Consider the following 8358-nt stretch of genomic DNA (forward strand, 5'->3'; position numbering starts at 1 on the left):
GCTCCACTTTGATGACTTTCATTTGGATTCTGACTTGATTATTGAGATCTTAAATAAGTGACTGGGGATCAGGTGTCCACTTATTCTCATGGATAACATCACAACCAACCTTTAATTCAAACATGAGTCATGACATCACAGATGGAGTACAGCTTATGATAGAGGTGGAACATCACATTGTAGCAGCCCAAGTAGCTCGCCATGATCTTATAGTGGTTAGTACTTTGCATTGTGGCCGCAGCAACCTCGGTTCGAATCCGGCAGATATTTTAGAATTTCCATTAATACATTGGCAATCTCTGTGGAGGACTGAAACAATTCGATATGTCCTGTTACTGTTATGAACCTTTTGTTTCTTTAATGCTCTTTGCACACTTTTTCATCGGGTGACTGTAATGTATTTCAACCAAATGTAATTAAGAGCACATTATGTGGTGACATTTGCAGTACATGAAACATTATAACACTGCCATTTACGTCAATAACCACTAGCTTGATTAAGATATATGTATTGCAGCGACAGTATTTCCCAGTTACAAATGGGAATAAAAACAACATCCGCGAGGGATTGAACCAACGACATTTAACTGATGTTGCCAATGGAGCGCGTTACAGAGAGCGCGAGGTCCCGCCTTTACAGTCACACGCTGATGATAATACAGATGTTTAAATAAACAGGCATATCTGTGGACTTGTGGTCTTTCTACATTGGGACTCATAGTCTAGTCCTAGGCTATTGTAGGCACTGGCGTATCTTTTAGTGGAATGAGAGGCATTCTGTAGTCGCGTGAAAGGACCTTTCAAGTCAATCTGATCTGTATTGTCCTGTGAAAAAAAGCGTTCTTAGACACAGTGAGGAGTTTTTGGGGATAATGGGAAAATCATTTCCAACTAAATGACAGGAATTTCTTAGTCCAATCATGAGGTGTGCTAGGCTTTTTTATACTGTGGCGGAAAGAGAGAGAGTATAACAGTCATTATAAATAAAAGGCCAAGGAAGTGACAGTTTATGGAAGGAACAATTTGCACATAGTTTTAGAATGTGGTCAGGAGGAGGACAATGTGCTTACACATATGAAACATTAGAAGGTAGAAATTATGGAAGCACATATATTTCTTTATTTTTATTGTATTTGGGGAGAGGGGGTTAATATAGCACGTCCAATGTGGAAAAGTGCTTTCCATAGCACCTTGCAGGTGGGCGACATCTAGAGCTGTGCAGTAGCCACCCATGCCCCAGACGTCAAAGAGAACAAGAAGTTACACATGTTGGAAGTGAGGGTGAGACATTGAGGAGATATGATCCCCGTATGAAGCCGAGAAAAGGAGGAGGCGTGAACGTGCATCCATGTATGCAGGCGAGAAGGGAAGGAGCATTGGTCATGCATCCCTGCATGAGGGTGAGACAGGGAGGAGATATGATCCCCGTATGAAGCCGAGAGAAGGAGGAGGCGTGAACGTGCATCCATGTATGCAGGCGAGAAGGGAAGGAGCATTGGTCATGCATCCCTGCATGAGGGTGAGACAGGGAGGAGATATGATCCCCGTATGAAGCCGAGAGAAGGAGGAGGCGTGAACGTGCATCCATGTATGCGGGCGAGACAGGAAGGAGCATTGGTCATTCATCCCTGCATGAGGGTGAGACAGGGAGGAGATATGATCCCCGTATGAAGCCGAGAGAAGGAGGAGGCGTGAACGTGCATCCATGTATGCGGGAGTGACAGGAAGGAGCATTGGTCATTCATCCATGCATGAGGGTGAGACAGGGAGGAGATATGATCCCCGTATGAAGCCGAGAGAAGGAGGAGGCGTGAACGTGCATCCATGTATGCGGGCGAGACAGGAAGGAGCATTGGTCATGCATCCCTGCATGAGGGTGAGACAGGGAGGAGATATGATCCCCGTATGAAGCCGAGAGAAGGAGGAGGCGTGAACGTGCATCCATGTATGCGGGCGAGACGGGAAGGAGCATTGGTCATGCATCCCTTCCCGAGGGAGAGACAGGGAGGAGATAAAATCCCCATATGAAGCCGAGAGATCGAGGAGACATGAACGTGCATCCATGTATGCGGGCGAGAAGGGAAGGAGCATTGGTCATGCATCCCTGCATGAGGGTGAGACAGGGAGGAGATAAAATCCCTGTATGAAGCCAAGAGAACGAGGCGGCATGAACATGCATCCCTTTATAAGGACATAACATTGAGGACGCATGAACATGAATGCCTGAATTTTATGGTGGTGGCCTTCGGGTGATTTGGCACGTGCAATTGGTGAAGAGCACTTCTCCTGCGCAAAAAAATAAATTTACTATTAGCACCCCGGAGGGAGCCTCTGCACTTCTTATAGGGAGAAAACTCTGCAATGGAAGGGGACAGGGTCAATAACAGCTGTAAACTCTCACAGGACCATCACTGCTCTCACACTTTCCTGCTCTCAGGCTGGCGGGCCATTATCGGCCCTGGCTGCCGCACCATTGCCAGGTTTGTGTAACTATATTATTTCTAATTGGCTCCACTTTGATGACTTTCATTTGGATTCTGACTTGATTATTGAGATCTTAAATAAGTGACTGGGGATCAGGTGTCCACTTATTCTCATGGATAACATCACAACCAACCTTTAATTCAAACATGAGTCATGACATCACAGATGGAGTACAGCTTATGATAGAGGTGGAACTTCACATTGTAGCAGCCCAAGTAGCTCGCCGTGATCGTATAGTGGTTAGTACTCTGCGTTGTGGCCGCAGCAACCTCTGTGAATCCGAGTCACGGCATTGCGGTGAGGCAATGTCACGGCAGTTGGGCAGATATTTTAGAATTTCCATTAATACATTGGCAATCTCTGTGGAGGACTGAAACAATTCGATGTCCTGTTACTGTTATGAACCTTTTGTTTCTTTAATGCTCTTTGCACACTTTTTCATCGGGTGACTGTAATGTATTTCAACCAAATCTAATTAAGAGCGCATTATGTGGTGACATTTGCAGTACATGAAACATTATAACACTGCCATTTACGTCAATAACCACTAGCTTGATTAAGACATATGTATTGCAGCGACAGTATTCCCAGTTACAAATGGGAATAAAAACAACACCCGCGAGGGATTGAACCAACGACATTTAACTGATGTTGCCAATGGAGCGCGTTACAGAGAGAGCGAGGTCCCGCCTTTACAGTCACACGCTGATGATAATACAGATGTTTAAATAAACAGGCATATCTGTGGACTTGTGGTCTTTCTACATTGGGACTCATAGTCTAGTCCTAGGCTATTGTAGGCACTGGCGTATCTTTTAGTGGAATGAGAGGCATTCTGTAGTCGCGTGAAAGGACCTTTCAAGTCAATCTGATCTGTATTGTCCTGTGAAAAAAAGCGTTCTTAGACACAGTGAGGAGTTTTTGGGGATAATGGGAAAATCATTTCCAACTAAATGACAGGAATTTCTTAGTCCAATCATGAGGTGTGCTAGGCTTTTTTATACTGTGGCGGAAAGAGAGAGAGTATAACAGTCATTATAAATAAAGGGCCAAGGAAGTGACAGTTTATGGAAGGAACAATTTGCACATAGTTTTAGAATGTGGTCAGAAGAAGGACAATGTGCTTACACATATGAAACATTAGAAGGTAGACATTATGGAAGCACATATATTTCTTTATTTTTATTGTATTTGGGGAGAGGGGGTTAATATAGCACGTACAATGTGGAAAAGTGCTTTCCATAGCACCTTGCAGGTGGGCGACATCTAGAGCTGTGCAGTAGCCACCCATGCCCCAGACGTCAAAGAGAACAAAAAGTTACACATGTTGGAAGTGAGGGTGAGACATTGAGGAGATATGATCCCCGTATGAAGCCGAGAAAAGGAGGAGGCGTGAACGTGCATCCATGTATGCAGGCGAGAAGGGAAGGAGCATTGGTCATGCATCCCTGCATGAGGGTGAGACAGGGAGGAGATATGATCCCCGTATGAAGCCGAGAGAAGGAGGAGGCGTGAACGTGCATCCATGTATGCAGGCGAGAAGGGAAGGAGCATTGGTCATGCATCCCTGCATGAGGGTGAGACAGGGAGGAGATATGATCCCCGTATGAAGCCGAGAGAAGGAGGAGGCGTGAACGTGCATCCATGTATGCGGGCGAGACAGGAAGGAGCATTGGTCATTCATCCCTGCATGAGGGTGAGACAGGGAGGAGATATGATCCCCGTATGAAGCCGAGAGAAGGAGGAGGCGTAAACGTGCATCCATGTATGCGGGCGAGACAGGAAGGAGCATTGGTCATTCATCCCTGCATGAGGGTGAGACAGGGAGGAGATATGATCCCCGTATGAAGCCGAGAGAAGGAGGAGGCGTGAACGTGCATCCATGTATGCGGGCGAGACAGGAAGGAGCATTGGTCATGCATCCCTGCATGAGGGTGAGACAGGGAGGAGATATGATCCCCGTATGAAGCCGAGAGAAGGAGGAGGCGTGAACTTGCATCCATGTATGCGGGCGAGACAGGAAGGATTATTGGTCATGCATCCCTGCATGAGGGTGAGACAGGGAGGAGATATGATCCCCGTATGAAGCCGAGAGAAGGAGGAGGCGTGAACGTGCATCCATGTATGCGGGCGAGACGGGAAGGAGCATTGGTCATGCATCCCTTCCTGAGGGTGAGACAGGGAGGAGATAAAATCCCTGTATGAAGCCGAGAGAACGAGAGGACATGAACGTGCATCATTGTATGCGGGCGAGAAGGGAAGGAGCATTGGTCTTGCATCCCTGCATGAGGGTGAGACAGGGAGGAGATAAAATCCCTGTATGAAGCCAAGCGAACGAGGCGGCATGAACATGCATCCTTGTATGCAGGTGTGACATGGAGTCATCATGAACATGCATCCCTTTATAAGGACATAACATGGAGGACGCATGAACATGATTGCCTGAATTTTATGGTGGTGGCCTTCGGGTGATTTGGCACGTGCAATTGGCGAAGAGCACTTCTCCTGTGCAAAAAAATAAATTTACTATTAGCACCCCGGAGGGAGCCTCTGCGCTTCTTATAGGGAGAAAACTCTGCAATGGAAGGGGACAGGGTCAATAACAGCTGTAAACTCTCACAAGACCATCACTGCTTTCACACTTTCCTGCTCTCAGGCTGGCGGGCCATTATCGGCCCTGGCTGCCGCACCATTGTCAGGTTTGTGTAACTATATTATTTCTAATTGGCTCCACTTTGATGACTTTCATTTGGATTCTGACTTGATTATTGAGATCTTAAATAAGTGACTGGGGATCAGGTGTCCACTTATTCTCATGGATAACATCACAACCAACCTTTAATTCAAACATGAGTCATGACATCACAGATGGAGTACAGCTTATGATAGAGGTGGAACGTCACATTGTAGCAGCCCAAGTAGCTCGCCGTGATCGTATAGTGGTTAGTACTCTGCGTTGTGGCCACAGCAACCTCGGTTCGAATCCGAGTCACAGGATTGCGGTGAGGCAATGTCACGGCAGTTGGGCAGATATTTTAGAATTTCCATTAATACATTGGCAATCTCTGTGGAGGACTGAAACAATTCGATATGTCCTGTTACTGTTATGAACCTTTTGTTTCTTTAATGCTCTTTGCACACTTTTTCATCGGGTGACTGTAATGTATTTCAACCAAATCTAATTAAGAGCGCATTATGTGGTGACATTTGCAGTACATGAAACATTATAACACTGCCATTTACGTCAATAACCACTAGCTTGATTAAGACATATGTATTGCAGCGACAGTATTTCCCAGTTACAAATGGGAATAAAAACAACATCCGCGAGGGATTGAACCAACGACATTTAACTGATGTTGCCAATGGAGCGCGTTACAGAGAGCGCAAGGTCCCGCCTTTACAGTCACACGCTGATGATAATACAGATGTTTAAATAAACAGGCATATCTGTGGACTTGTGGTCTTTCTACATTGGGACTCATAGTCTAGTCCTAGGCTATTGTAGGCACTGGCGTATCTTTGAGTGGAATGAGAGGCGTTCTGTAGTCGCGTGAAAGGACCTTTCAAGTCAATCTGATCTGTATTGTCCTGTGAAAAAAAGCGTTCTTAGACACAGTGAGGAGTTTTTGGGGATAATGGGAAAATCATTTCCAACTAAATGACAGGAATTTCTTAGTCCAATCATGAGGTGTGCTAGGCATTTTTATACTGTGGCGGAAAGAGAGAGAGTATAACAGTCATTATAAATAAAGGGCCAAGGAAGTGACAGTTTATGGAAGGAACAATTTGCACATAGTTTTAGAATGTGGTCAGAAGAAGGACAATGTGCTTACACATATGAAACATTAGAAGGTAGACATTATGGAAGCACATATATTTCTTTATTTTTATTGTATTTGGGGAGAGGGGGTTAATATAGCACGTACAATGTGGAAAAGTGCTTTCCATAGCACCTTGCAGGTGGGCGACATCTAGAGCTGTGCAGTAGCCACCCATGCCCCAGACGTCAAAGAGAACAAAAAGTTACACATGTTGGAAGTGAGGGTGAGACATTGAGGAGATATGATCCCCGTATGAAGCCGAGAAAAGGAGGAGGCGTGAACGTGCATCCATGTATGCAGGCGAGAAGGGAAGGAGCATTGGTCATGCATCCCTGCATGAGGGTGAGACAGGGAGGAGATATGATCCCCGTATGAAGCCGAGAGAAGGAGGAGGCGTGAACGTGCATCCATGTATGCGGGCGAGACAGGAAGGAGCGTTGTTCATGCATCCCTGCATGAGGGTGAGACAGGGAGGAGATATGATCCCCGTATGGAGCCGAGAGAAGGAGGAGGCGTGAACGTGCATCCATGTATTTAGGCGAGAAGGGAAGGAGCATTGGTCATGCATCCCTGCATGAGGGTGAGACAGCGAGGAGATATGATCCCCGTATGAAGCCGAGAGAAGGAGGAGGCGTGAACGTGCATCCATGTATGCGGGCGAGACAGGAAGGAGCATTGGTCATGCATCCCTGCATGAGGGTGAGACAGGGAGGAGATATGATCCCCGTATGAAGCCGAGAGAAGGAGGAGGCGTGAACGTGCATCCATGTATGCGGGCGAGACGGGAAGGAGCATTGGTCATGCATCCCTTCCTGAGGGTGAGACAGGGAGGAGATAAAATCCCCGTATGAAGCCGAGAGAACGAGGAGACATGAACGTGCATCCATGTATGCGGGCGAGAAGGGAAGGAGCATTGGTCATGCATACCTGCATGAGGGTGAGACAGGGAGGAGATAAAATCCCTGTATGAAGCCAAGAGAACGAGGCGGCATGAACATGCATCCTTGTATGCAGGTGTGACATGGAGTCATCATGAACATGCATCCCTTTATAAGGACATAACATGGAGGACGCATGAACATGAATGCCTGAATTTTATGGTGGTGGCCTTCGGGTGATTTGGCACGTGCAATTGGTGAAGAGCACTTCTCCTGCGCAAAAAAATAAATTTACTATTAGCACCCCAGAGGGAGCCTCTGCACTTCTTATAGGGAGAAAACTCTGCAATGGAAGGGGACAGGGTCAATAACAGCTGTAAACTCTCACAAGACCATCACTGCTCTCACACTTTCCTGCTCTCAGGCTGGCGGGCCATTATCGGCCCTGGCTGCCGCACCATTGCCAGGTTTGTGTAACTATATTATTTCTAATTGGCTCCACTTTGATGACTTTCATTTGGATTCTGACTTGATTATTGAGATCTTAAATAAGTGACTGGGGATCAGGTGTCCTCTTATTCTCATGGATAACATCACAACCAACCTTTAATTCAAACATGAGTCATGACATCACAGATGGAGTACAGCTTATGATAGAGGTGGAACGTCACATTGTAGCAGCCCAAGTAGCTCACCGTGATCGTATAGTGGTTAGTACTCTGCGTTGTGGCCGCAGCAACCTCTGTTCGAATCAGAGTCACGGCATTGCGGTGAGGCAATGTCACTGCAGTTGGGCAGATATTTTAGAATTTCCATTAATACATTGGCAATCTCTGTGGAGGACTGAAACAATTCGATATGTCCTGTTACTGTTATGAACCTTTTGTTTCTTTAATGCTCTTTGCACACTTTTTCATCGGGTGACTGTAATGTATTTCAACCAAATCTAATTAAGAGCGCATTATATGGTGACATTTGCAGTACATGAAACATTATAACACTGCCATTTACGTCAATAACCACTAGCTTTATTAAGACATATGTATTGCAGCGACAGTATTTCCCAGTTACAAATGGGAATAAAAACAACATCCGCGAGGGATTGAACCAACGACATTTAACTGATGTTGCCAATGGAGCGCGTTACAGAGAGCGCGAGGTCCCGCCTTTAC

Source organism: Ambystoma mexicanum, assembly GCF_040938575.1.
Source record: "Ambystoma mexicanum isolate Mex_15411 chromosome 12 unlocalized genomic scaffold, UKY_AmexF1_1 Mex_chr12_unloc.1, whole genome shotgun sequence".
NCBI lineage: Eukaryota > Metazoa > Chordata > Amphibia > Caudata > Ambystomatidae > Ambystoma > Ambystoma mexicanum.